The sequence below is a fragment of the Triturus cristatus genome, chromosome 5_2, assembly GCF_964204655.1.
Source record: "Triturus cristatus chromosome 5_2, aTriCri1.1, whole genome shotgun sequence".
In the NCBI taxonomy this organism is placed as follows: Eukaryota; Metazoa; Chordata; class Amphibia; order Caudata; family Salamandridae; genus Triturus; species Triturus cristatus.
The window spans coordinates 562,336,957-562,349,838 of record NC_140588.1 but is presented as its reverse complement, the minus strand read 5'-3'; the positions used below and the strand labels follow the sequence as shown (position 1 = coordinate 562,349,838).

At 40.9% G+C, this 12,882-nt stretch overlaps 1 protein-coding gene across 3 annotated transcripts in view; it reads right to left on the bottom strand.

The window, feature by feature from the left end:
* The window catches only part of ENOX2 (ecto-NOX disulfide-thiol exchanger 2), a 1,377,678-nt gene that overhangs the window by 1,350,330 nt on the left and 14,466 nt on the right, over positions 1-12,882 (bottom strand). The window lies entirely within an intron of this gene.

Sequence of the window (12,882 nt, the reverse complement as noted above, 5' to 3'; positions counted from 1 at the left end):
AAGGGAGTGAATCTGAGGGTGATTATTGACGGTGCCGAGGAGAGGAAGAAGAGTGCATACTTGGTGCAACTCTAGAAATAGACCAGGCAGGACCATTTGTGGATGGGAAAATAAATGAGGAGAGTGTTACTTTTTTGGTAGACACAGGTGCGACAAGATCAACTGTCAGGTCAACAGATGTTAGAAATCTTCCTCTCTCGGATGAAGCAATCCAAGTAGTTGGTGTAGCCAATACGCAAATCAGAACACGTCTTACTGAACCAGTAAGAGTACAGATAGGGAAATTTTCAGACATGCACAGATTCATTGTCTGTGACACGAGTCCAGTGAACCTGTTAGGTAGGGACTTGTTGTGCAAGATGAACTGCACAATTTTTTGTACACCGGATGGAATAGCCTTTGAGACACCAGATGAGGATGTTTTGTACCGAGTGACTCTAGAGAATAGAGAAAGTGAGTTAATTGGTGCATTTGCTGTGTTTAATCTGGAGGATTTGCCTCGAGAGCTGAGAGACACAGTGAAAAGGACAGTTTGGGATTTTACTGGAGAGGATGTGGGATTGATGAATAATGTAGATCCAGTGAAAATTGCAGTAAAAGAAGGAATTACATATCCCAACATTCCTCAATACAAAATGACACCAGAAATAATTGAAGGAATAACTCCTATAATTGAGAAAATGATTCAGCAGGGAGTCCTGAGAGAACTACTGAGTAGTCCGTGTAATTCACCGATAATGGGACTAAAAAAGCCTAATGGGAAATTTAGGATCGTACAGGATTTGAGAAAAGTTAATCAAATTGTGGTGGCATGTTGTACTATCGTGCCAAATCCATCAGTGATCCTGTATCAAATTCCACATGATGCCGAGTGGTATACAGTAATTGATTTGTGTCATGCGTTCTTTTCAATTCCATTACATCATGATAGCCAGCCGATTTTTGCATTTAGGTTTGGCCAGCGTATTTTAGCATGGTGTCGTATCCCACAGGGGTATACGGAGAGTCCTTCGATATTCAATCAGTTATTGAAGAAATCGTTGGAGAGTTTGATCATGCCTGAGAGCTCAGTACTAGTGCAGTATATTGATGACCTACTTGTGGCATCAAAGACACGTGAAGCTTGTGAAGTAGATACCATAGCTTTATTGAATCATCTGGCCGATGGAGGGTTAAAGGTATCTCCAGCTAAATTGCAATTTTGCAAGAAAGAGGTGCATTATCTTGGACACAATATTGAAAAGGGTCTGAGAAAAGTGACTGATGACAGAATCAGAATAATCAGAGAAATGAATGTTCCTGGGTATGGTGGGTTATTGTCGTCAGTGGATAATTAATTTTTCTTTGATAGCAAAGCCACTGATTAAACTGACAAAAAGTGAGATGACAGACCCATTGGATCTAGCTGCAGAACAAATGGCAGCATTTGAAGAGCTCAAAAGTAAAATGTGTGAGGCTCCAGCTTTGGGTATGCCTGACTATGAAAAGGAGTTTGAGTTGTACTGCAGTGAGAGAAATGGATGTGCACTTTCTGTGTTAATTCAGAAGCATGGATTACTGAGAAGGCCTATTGCGTACTTCTCATCGACACTTGACCCTGTAGCTGTGGGTTTACCAGGTTGTCTGAAATCTGTGGCTGCAACATGCAGAAGTCTGGAACAAAGTGAGGGAATCATAATGGGATATCCTGTAAGGGTATTCGTACCTCACAATGTGGCAATTCTTTTGACAAGAAGCAGAACCCAGTACATGTCACATAGTCGGTTGACTAAATATGAGAAAGTGATTCTAGGAGCATCAAAAGTGACTCTTGAAAGATGTGTGAATGTGAATCCAGCGACACTCTTGCCGGATATTGAAAACGTGGGTGTAAAGATGGTGGATGATCATGATTGTTTGGATGTGCTTGATTACTGTACAAAACCGAGACCAGACATAAGGGATCTTCCCTTGCATGAGAGTGATCATGTGTTGTTTGTGGATGGATCATGCCTGAGAAATGATAATGGTGTGTTATGTGCAGCATATGCGGTGTGCAAAGTTTCAGAGGTCATGGAAGCATCACCATTGAAAGGAGTGAAATCTGCGCAAGTTGCTGAATTGATGGCATTGACAAAAGCTTGCGAAATTGGGAAAGATTTGAGGACAACTGTGATGACTGATAGTCAGTATGGATTTGGAGTTGTGCATGATTTTGGCCAGCTTTGGTTACAAAGAGGTTTCTTGACATCGAGTGGAACTCCGATAAAGAATGCTGAAATGATTGGTAAATTGCTTGAGGCGATACAGCTGCCTAAGGAGTTAGCAGTTGTAAAATGTGCTGCCCATGGACAAGGAGAAGATTTTATAACGGTCGGAAACCGTTACGCGAATGATGTTGCGCAATACTGCGCCAAAACAAATCAGTCCATTAATCGGGACCGAGAGGGGGAAATGTCTTTTCTCTCTGTGATGTTTACTAATGTCTTAGAAACATGGGATGAAGTGAAACAGTTGCAAGATGAGGCAGGAGAGGATGAGAAAAAAGATTGGATTAAGGCAGGATGTGCTCCAAGAGAAACAGATCATGTTTGGGTCTACAGAGATGGCAGACCAGTAATGCCTAACTCCATTTTGTCGTCAATGGCAAGAATGTATCATGGCCAGGGACATTTGGGAAGGGATGCGATGGTTAGGTCATTTAAACAAACCTGGTACAATGCAAAGTTCAGGACAATTGCAGAAAGCATCTGTCAAAGGTGTTTGGTTTGTCAGCAATTTAACACTGGGAAAAAGACAGTGGTGAGTCTGGGAACAATAGGCAGAGAAGGAGGTCCTTTTACAAGAATGCAGATTGATTTCATTGAAATGCCCCAAGTAAACAGACTGAGGTATGTTCTAGTGGTAGTCTGTTTGTTTTCAAGGTGGGTGGAAGCTTACCCGACTAGAAGAAATGATGGAATAACAGTGGCAAAGTTACTGTTAAGGGAGTTGATTCCTAGGTACGGGTTTCCAGTAACAGTTGAGTCTGATAGAGGTGGACACTTTCAAAATGAACTCATGGGTTTGATTTGTGAAGCATTGAAAATACAGCAGAAGCTACATTGTGCATACCGACCAGAGGCTTCTGGTGTGGTTGAGCAGATTAATGGCACAATCAAGAACAGGATTGGAAATATGTGCTTAGCCACTGGCATGAAATGGCCAGATGTTTTACCTCTAGTGCTGATGACTATTAGATCTACTCCAGATAGAACTACTGGCTTGAGTCCGCACGAAATAATCATGGGACGTGCAATGCGCCATGCATTTGTGCCTGTCAATAAGTTGGTGACAATAACTGATGACATGGTTTTGGATTACTGTAAAGGCCTGGCTGACGCAGTTCATTCTGTGTTTCACCAGGTTGGAGAAGAAGCTACCACACTTGAGAAGAAGCAAGCCCATGATCTGAGTCCAGGAGACTGGGTGAGGATTAAGGTACACAGAAGAAGAAATTGCTTGGTTCCAAGGTGGGGAAGGCCGAGACAAGTTATTCTGACTACGACAACTGCAGTAAAGTGTGCTGGAGTGAAACACTGGGTACATGCAAGTCATACTCTGAGAGTTCCAAACCCAAAAGAAGGAACTGGTAAAGAGTATTTTGAAGAGTCAGATTCCAGTGATGATGAAGATACAGAATCAGTGAGGAAAGAAGCAGGAAAAGCTTCGAATGAACCACTGCGAGTATCAGAGAAAAGATCAGATTCTGTAAGAAAGCCTGAAGTTTCAAAAAGCAGTGAAGGAAAAAGAAAAGAAAAGAGAAATTTCACAGAGACTACTCCTGAATCAGAAGAGGAGGAGATTGAGGAACCACTTGAGATTATACTTGAAGAAGTAGGGTCAGAAGAAGATAGAGAGGGACAGATTGCGGAAGACCCCCGAGGAGGTGTAGGGAACATTCTTGATGAGCTAGGTGAAGGGAAAAGTAGACAGCAAGAAGATTGCGTGTCGGAGACTCGAGGAGGGACAGAAGTAGGGAAATCTCAAACAGTGGTGAAAGAATCTGTGGAAAAGAAGAAAACTGCTAGAAAACGAAAACAGAAGGCACTTGAAACAGAATTGGATGATGAGAATGAACAGACAGAGGGTCGAGTTCTGAGAAAGAGAACTTGGATTGGAGAAAGAAGTAATAAAGAAATAAAGCCGAAAAAGGTGATAAAAGGAGATCGTTGGCCTAACAACAGAGTTAAGAGGCTGAGATACAGAATAATAAGAGCAAATACATCAAAAGCTGAACAAGTGAATGAAGTATCGAGTCAAAGTTCAAAAGCTGAAGGAGAAGAATCAAAGGAATCAAAAGAACCAGTAGAAATAAAAAGAGTAAGAAGACCCAACCAAAAGTACAGATCACCGGAATGGTCTTATGTGGCACTGTCTGAAGAAGGAAAAGAAGAAACAGTGACTCGAGATAATCCGGAAGAGATCTTGAGAGAAGTGGTTGAGGAAGATACTGGTGAAATTCTGAAAGTACTCTTGACTGACATTGGAGAAGAGTCAAATACTGAGGATTTTGATGTTGGAGATCTAATACAATTTGATGTTGAAGAAATTGAAGTGAAGAATGACAAGTATCCAAACTGAATAAAGGAAGGATTCACTTGGATTAAGTGAACGAAAGGATCATTTGGAAAAACTGAAGAGGGAAAAAAAAAAAAAAAAAAATTTGGAAAGAATTGTTGAGGAATTTAAGAGTTCCAATTTCAGTAGTGGAGTAGTAGAGGCTAAATTAAAGTAGTAAAATGGCTAACATAGAGGATAATCGAAATAGATGTGCCTTCTTTAAAAGGTGGTGTAGAATGTGCTGCTGCTGTACTGGATTATTAATGCTTCTATGGGGTGTTTTAGTTTTATTAGTTACTTTTAAAGTTGAGTTTGAGATGCATACAGAGAATGTGACAAATGTAGAGAAGAATTCGCAAAAAGTAGTTCCGATTAGAATTAGTAATACTTACATACACAAAGATAGGTCAATTAATAACTTTTCTAGTAATGTTTTTTCAAAATTGTTATATGAATATGTGAAAACAATGGAAGTGAGGGATTGCTACGTTTGTATGCAATTACCTGCATCCGTTTCAGAGGGTGTTACTTATCATCATTTACCAGCTACATATGGTATTTCTTGTAGTATTTTAAGTAGTGTTTTTTATTTGTTAGGGAAAGTAGATTATAAGATGTCTAACAGAGATAGTATTTTTGGGCATTTGCCAATGAACAAGGAGCTGAATCCAGCTAAAGAAGCTAACACTTTTGGTGAAATTTTTATTGAAGAAAAAGGATTAACATTAGATTACATTTTTAAGAATAATTTAACTTGCAGTCTGAAAGGAGAGGAGAAAGCTTTCCTGGATATGGTAGAGGAAAGGAGATTGAACATGCAGGAAAAAGCAGGAAAATATAAAGTGAGTGAGACAATTTGGGACATTGAGATGGGAAAAGAGTTGAAGAATGGGGCTAGTCCAGCTTTAGATGCACCACAGAAGGGTATGGTACGTGTTATGTGGGCCTGGTTTTTCCAAAGATTTTTCATATAGATAAGATAAGAGATGTGGAACATATTAATTTACTAATGCGTTTTAAGAGAGAAGCTTGGTCTGAAATAGTGGGTGATATTTTTGGAGTTTTGATTCCAGCAGTGGGAATTTCTTTGAATGCTTATGGAATTCGGAAACTGTCCACAGTGGTTGATCGCTTATCGACAAATACCGCTGGAGGGTTTCTTTTGGTGAATACGGAATTAAGTGCCGTACGTGCCATGTCTATGCAAAATCGACTTGCCCTTGATATCCTATTGGCCAAGGAGGGTGGAGTCTGTGGAATGCTGAAAGTTCAACATTGTTGCACTTACATTCCAGACGAAAGCAAAGACCTGAAGATCTATATCAAAAATATTACTGATTTGCATGAAGAATTAGTACCACTTGAAGCTGAGAATTTATGGACTAAAATAGCTAATAAAATGATAGCTGTTAAGGATTTTATTGCAAAAATAGGTAGTACTATTATAGGTAGAATATTGTTTCCTTTAACTTGTATAATTGTTGCTTTATTGATACTGAGATTAGTGTGTGTGTGTTGTAAAAACAGGGGAGGGAAGAAGAAATTGAATAAAGAGAAGAAAAACAAGGAGGTTGAAAAGAGAACCGCAAGAAATTGAATTGGAAGAATTGAGGGAGAGTGTTTACTTAGAGACAAAAAGGGATGATGAAAGAGTGACTGGTGTGTAATGTTGTGTAAGGGGAAAAAAGACATTTCCGATTTCTCCTAAAATGGGACTAAATTTTCACTAATTTTTTTTTGGGTTTATTTGGTGATAAAATCACCAAAGGGGGGATTGCTGGAGCAGAGTTTTCTGTTTGAAAATTCGTTGGGTTTTGAAGCTCTGGTATGTCTATTTGTCATATTAATTTATTAATTACTAATAATTAATTATTTGTCTTGTGCAAGTGTGTTTATATTAATAAATCCGTTTGTCCTAATAAGAGAGAGTTACACGTGGGTACGCATAAATGTGCTGTTTAATAATAACGTGCGTGTTTTCATGTTTAAACGTTGCTATGTGCTGTTTATTTTTGAGCACAAAACGCTTTCCGAATTAATGCTTTTCTATGTTGCAAGTGCTAGATAGATACATACACATAAGGGTATTAGTGGGATTAGCACTGTTTAATCACTATGCTGTGGTAACGTTGTTTTGTTTCTTTTAATTAAGATGGTCTATTGTGGCCTATGGTGGCCTAGACAAAGATGGCCGATTTTGTAAGCCTGGCCTCGATTTGAAAGTAGAAAACCGTGATGGGAGAGAGCCCTGCTGAATATGGTCCTGAAGTCAGCTGACCACAGTCCTTGCTTGCCTTGTTAAAATTTCCGTGAGGACAGCAGCAGCCTGGGTAATCTCCAAGTGAAATGGAACGTCCTTGGCAGCCTTGGGAAACAAAGGAGCCTTAGAGAAAGACTCTGAACTATGGTCTCATTGCCGAGGAGAAGTAGAACTAACAAGATACATTTATGTTTCTTGGTTCCTGTTCCGTAGTCTTTATTTTGTGATTTTTCCTGAGCGGAGATTTTCAAATGTAGCAATGTTACATCCTTTCCTTCTCGCTCTGCTCAGCGGTCCAGCGGACATTACAACTTTTCTATGTATCTTTCCTTTGTTCGATTCATTATAAGAATTGTTAGCCTAGAGAGGCCACTTGCCACTTGCCTTTGCCGCGTACCGAATCTGCGTTGCTGAGGATTGATGCTGAAGGGACTTCGTCTTGAGAGACTTTACCGAGAGACTTGTCCTGACCCGTTCTGACATTTAGCTAGAATAGGTAACTATGAGAAAAATGATTTATTCTGATTGATTTCCATTTTGACTAATTTTAGATAAAGCAATATAATTTGAACATGGTGTTGGATATTATTTCTTGTCAATTATTGAGTATTATGTTTTGATTATTGCCATATAGGTTGTATAGATTATGTTTATGGACAGTCATAATAACCAGGTCTTATCGACCTCGATATAGATGCAGGGTGACTAGGAGTTCTCTTTCCACAGGTTTATTGCTGGTAGAGTATTTGAGCGTATGTTAGTGAAATGGGCCCTAGCGTATGATGAATGTATGTGCGTGTAACTGTGAGATTACTCTATCTGTGGTAGTGGGAATATTATACACACCCTGATCTCTATCATAACCACTATGGTCAGGAATTACCACATTTTAGACAAACCCTGCTTTTGAGGCCAGGTAGAGCAATTTGCTAAAATTGAACTAAATAAGTCAAGGTTACCTCGCAGTGGTGAGTCTGAAGTATAAGGCCACTAAGTCATAATTTGTTTTCTTTCCTAAAAAAATTATTTTACTCGTTAACCTGAAAAGAATCAAGCACCGTAAGGACTCAACGTAGTCTTTTTCAGCATATCACTTTCCATTTCCACTGTCCTCGCAGGGTTGGATTCTGGATAATACTATAACTGCACTGCAATCTTTGAGAGAGCCCAGGGTTCATCAGACTGCCTCTGTTCTTTGGGCTCTAGAGTAATTATTTGCTACTGAATCAACATTGCAGTGTATGTAACCGGAAGCTTGAAAAGTAGGTTGTATACTCTCAGCTTCACCTCAAAGTTACCTGAATGACCAACACGACATGGCTTTGGAGACACCTTTGCTTTATTTATTTGTTATGTCACATCACTTTATAAAACGCACAGTTCTCCATTTCAATAGCCTCTATGTGCTGGCTGAAGGTCTCATGATAGGCTATCCAACTGAACGTACCTGCTGCCACCGCCCACGTCTGTATCACTGTTCTACTAACCCTTGAAGCACGAGAGAGAAAGGTGGAGGGGTTACCTCTATGGACGGCTCCATCGGGTTCTAGAGGTGGGCGAGCCCTTGTAAGCTCGAACCAGGAGCCCGGGCTCTGGAATAGTGGAGCCGAGATTCATGTGGCCTCTGCTTACCACACTCGCTTTACCCTCATGCATAAAGAGGGTAAAGGCAAAGCATTAACATTCAAAGTAAACATAAGAGAAATGGAAAACCGTTTAATGACTGATCTGTACAAAGTGAAAACCAAAAGCCTGAATTATTTGCGGATTCTACACTTACCAAATTGTGTGATCTTAGACTTAGATTTTACTGATCTTTTTTCTTCACTACCCCATAGGACAGCACCTCCACTAACGGGAGTTCAGAAACCAAGCTCTGCAACAAACTATTGTGTTTGATTTTATAGAGTTTAATGTAATTCTGTCTTTAAGAAACTGGGCCAGGTACAGGTCAACATGACAACTGTCTTGCCTCTTCCTTCACTAATAACACGGTCGTCAGGGTGGGGAAGGGGGGGTGGGCAGGAATGGTATTAAGTTATTGTTTAAAAACTACCACTTTTTTTAATAAGTACTTCTGAGTGCAGTGCTTGTGAGTGATATATTAATTTCAATGCTTCCACATGTTAAATAAATACACTTTTTTTTTTAAATTGTGAAGATACTATCTTATTTTACGTGACGTTTACTGTAGGAATTTCATGGCAAACATTTTTAGGGCTCGGTTCGTGCACGGGCTAGAAGATCCAAGCTAGACCCTTGGCTCGGCTCACCATGTTCATTTGTTGGCTCATCCACCTCTACTGGGTTCAGTGGGTCTTGTGTGCAAACAATAGTATTCAAGCCTGTAGCAAGGGATCTATGAGGGAATGGTTAGGAGCGTGTCAGTGACACATATGTATTATACTTGGCCCAATTGAGCGAAGAAGGGTATTGAGCAGAGTGATTTGGCTTGCTAGTGTGTCCTTGGTACCAAGCTGGGCAATAGGCCTCATTACAACCCGATAATGGATGTTTGTAGCGCGCGTCGCACATTGAGTAGGTTGTGTGTGCAGCACTATTTCAGCATGTCTTAAATTACAGAGCCTGATATGAAGCGTCCTGAGGCTTGACTTTGTGTGATGACTTGCTCAATTGAGGTTGTAGAAATTATTGTGGTTGTGTCTGTGCGTTTGACCAAGCATTCAGAAGGGATGATGGTAAATTTAGAGTCACGGTTAGCTGAGAAAACAGCACACTGAAATACTGGGGACTTTTGAGTTTGTTTGTTTGACAAATAGCCATGAAAGTGGGGTGTTTCATGGATCCGCTGCAAGGACAGAATAATTTGCTGCAGCCAGTTTTTCCAGAAGGATGGTTTTGTGATCGTGGGCAATCATTGGGTGCGGCCAGGGTAGAGTCATGTCAGCTGAAAAAACAACACAATAAAATAGTGTTCATATTTGCTTGACAAAGAGCCATTTCTGAGCTGGATAATGGGTATCGAATAGTTGGAAGAAGGGTTCTGTGGAGGGTTCTTCTGTATATGTTGCATCTGATGTAGATTCTGGGCATCCCCTTTGTGGGTTCATCTTAACAGAAAACTGAAGTGGCGAGGAGTTATGAGCGGCAGGCTGTTTGTCGAAGAGATCGTAGAGATGGTGGCAAGTTTGGATCTGAGTTTGATGTGGGAAGACATGAAGGTGGGGTGTTGTATCACGGGCTGACCACGACGACAGAATAATTTGCTGCCACCAGTTTCCCCTGAACAACGGTTTTGTAACCATGAGCTAGGCTGGATCTTGAGCAACAAGTGAGATAGTATCCAGACACTGCTCTTAAATGATACAGGGATTTTTCCATATATGGTCCACGTATAATGTAGTGGGCCCAATATTTGCCTTATCAGACTACTTGTAACTAGCACAAATATTACAGGGCAGGGGAGATAAGCTCTCTTGGCTGGGTGTGTAGAATGAGCCCGGCTGCTATATTATTATTATTTTTTTTTTTTAAATTATAATTCTTCCATAACATACAAGGAAAAGAAATATAAATGCAATCTTCACTCATTATGCATTTCAGTTCATTCCACCATAACTAAAAATAAATAATCACAAATTATTATATAAATTGGCCCACCTCAACGCAGTATTCCATAGCCATCAGCATTTTCATGTCTGCTGGAATCAATGCATCAGAAGTGATCATTCATAATACAATTACTCAAATGACAACCCAGGCAATCAAAATTCTGGTGTGATAGGAGTAGGGGTAAGTGGACAGCAAACCAAGAGTATGCCAGCTTTAAGCCGCTCAACCATCAATTATTTGACAATAGAATATTAGAAGGTGTGATCTCTATCATCAGAGAGCTCACCTATCATTGATAAGGAATGAGAAAGGATATAGGCCGACCCGGCTGTCATCTCCTCTCCAGTAATGCTAGATTTAAACTCATACAATGCAATGTTCTTCACAAGGCCTACCTTACCCCAGACAAAGTAATTGACTTTCCTCCTGGAAGGAATACTAGCTGCCCTCGCTACAATTCAGTGATTACATCTGAGCCTGTCCAGGGCACTGGCTAGACCAACTTGAATATTTAAGAGGGTCTGTGCTTTAGGATCATTTAAACGCACCCAAAAAATAAACAAGTAATCCGTGTCTTAGACCTTACCCTATTCTTGCAAAGCACACTATTCTGCGAAATTGTAAAATTGCCCCGCCCCCTCGGATATCTGCATGGCATCAGTTGGAGATGGCATGGGTGAGACGGAGCGCCTAACACGGAGTAGGGAGAAAGCTCAAGGCCTCAGGGAGCACCCTTTGTCTCCTGGTTGGGGTGAGCTTTTGTTCACTTTCCAGTCAGGAGCCAAGACACTACCTTCCCCTTTAGGTACGCCGCTAGCCAAGAGGCAAAATCACTGCCCAAAAATGTAATTCACATCATGTATGGACTGATCCAGATTACAATTAATAACAAATTACTCCCTGCAACTCCAACAACGCAACAACAAGGTATTCGCTGCCCCTGGAATGCTCCTTGATCGCCTAATGATGGATTTGCACACCACTCGGGCACATTATTTATACCTTTCCACAATAATTCAGCCTAGATGTCCCCATAGTTTCTGATTGCATTATTTTCCCACCTGCCAGGTTTAGTTTTCTTTCATCTTCTCCTTCATGTAGAGTGCTGCATACGTTGACCTAGATACTAAACAGAGATATCTAGCTGGAAAACAGTTATATCTCAATATGATATACACAACGTGCCTTCCTTTGTAGACTCGATCTGATTACTTGCATAATGAAACAATGTTTCTTACTGCATGTGCTCTTATACCATGAAATGCAAAACACCGAATAGATTAAAATAACAAATTTAAAAAAAACAAGTGCTTACATATGCATGTGCCCCTGGCTAAGTTGCATCTGATCTACTCAATATCATACGGTGCAACTTGAGCGCACTGTGTTCAGCTTCTGCTAATTTTGTTATATCCGTTTTGCAACTCGTGACTCTCAGAGCAGTGGCGGACATCCAGCTCATCACCACTTTACGTTTGGCAACAAGCATAGTCAAGTACATTTTATGTTTATTAAGCCTGCACCTTCTTAGGTCATGGCATTCCAAGACACTTACAATATATATTCCTTAGCCAACTCCCAGCATTCGTCAGAAAGCTCCAATCCCATGCTGCCCCCCGATTGTCCCCTAAGGTTATCCAGAACTGCATCATCCACACCTCTCAGTGCCACGCACAGCTTTGTTATTGCTTTTCTTCCATTTCAGTGCATCAAGAGCAACTGCAATATCATGTGCTGTGGTGGTGCGATATTTTCACACCCACAAGTACACCACAGCATAGCGGTAAGAAGGCCGTGCATTAACAACTACCCAAGAGACCGTTCATATTACTGCCCTAATCCCTCAATCGTGAGTAAGGTGTTGCACTGGTTCCTACTCTTTGAAGCCAGTCTTGGAGTGGGGTTTACTGGGAGGCCTATCAATAGTGTTTTTGCAGTGTCCTGTCAACACAGATACTTTGAGTTTGTTTAGGACGGAAACAAGCCTGTGCCATTATGCCACATATTGTGAGCAATTACTGGGTCACACTTGAATGGCATTCGAAACCTGCAAACCACCTCCTGAAGCAATCTATAGCTCCTCAACTAAGCTAAAGTTAGGAGTCTGAAAGGAGTGTGCCATCAATTCAAATAGAATGCAGGTGTACCGAAGGCCCTGAACAACTGTTGTAAATAGTCCCACCAATTGATATAGTCTAGTAATCTCTGGTTTATGTAGAGAAAAGTCCTTGCATAAGGGAACCAAAACCGTTGTATGACAGAAGCACGAATGGTTTTACCACGCTTGCCTCTACCACGCAGCCCAACCACAAATTCATCTTAACCACGCATTCCTTTACCACGAACTTTTGTGGTATAGGCATGAATGGCAAAGCGGTATGTGTGGCCACGATTGCCACTGACCTGCCTCCTGCCCAACCACCTCCACCGCTGCCCCCCACAGTGCTGTCCCAATAACCACCCCAAAC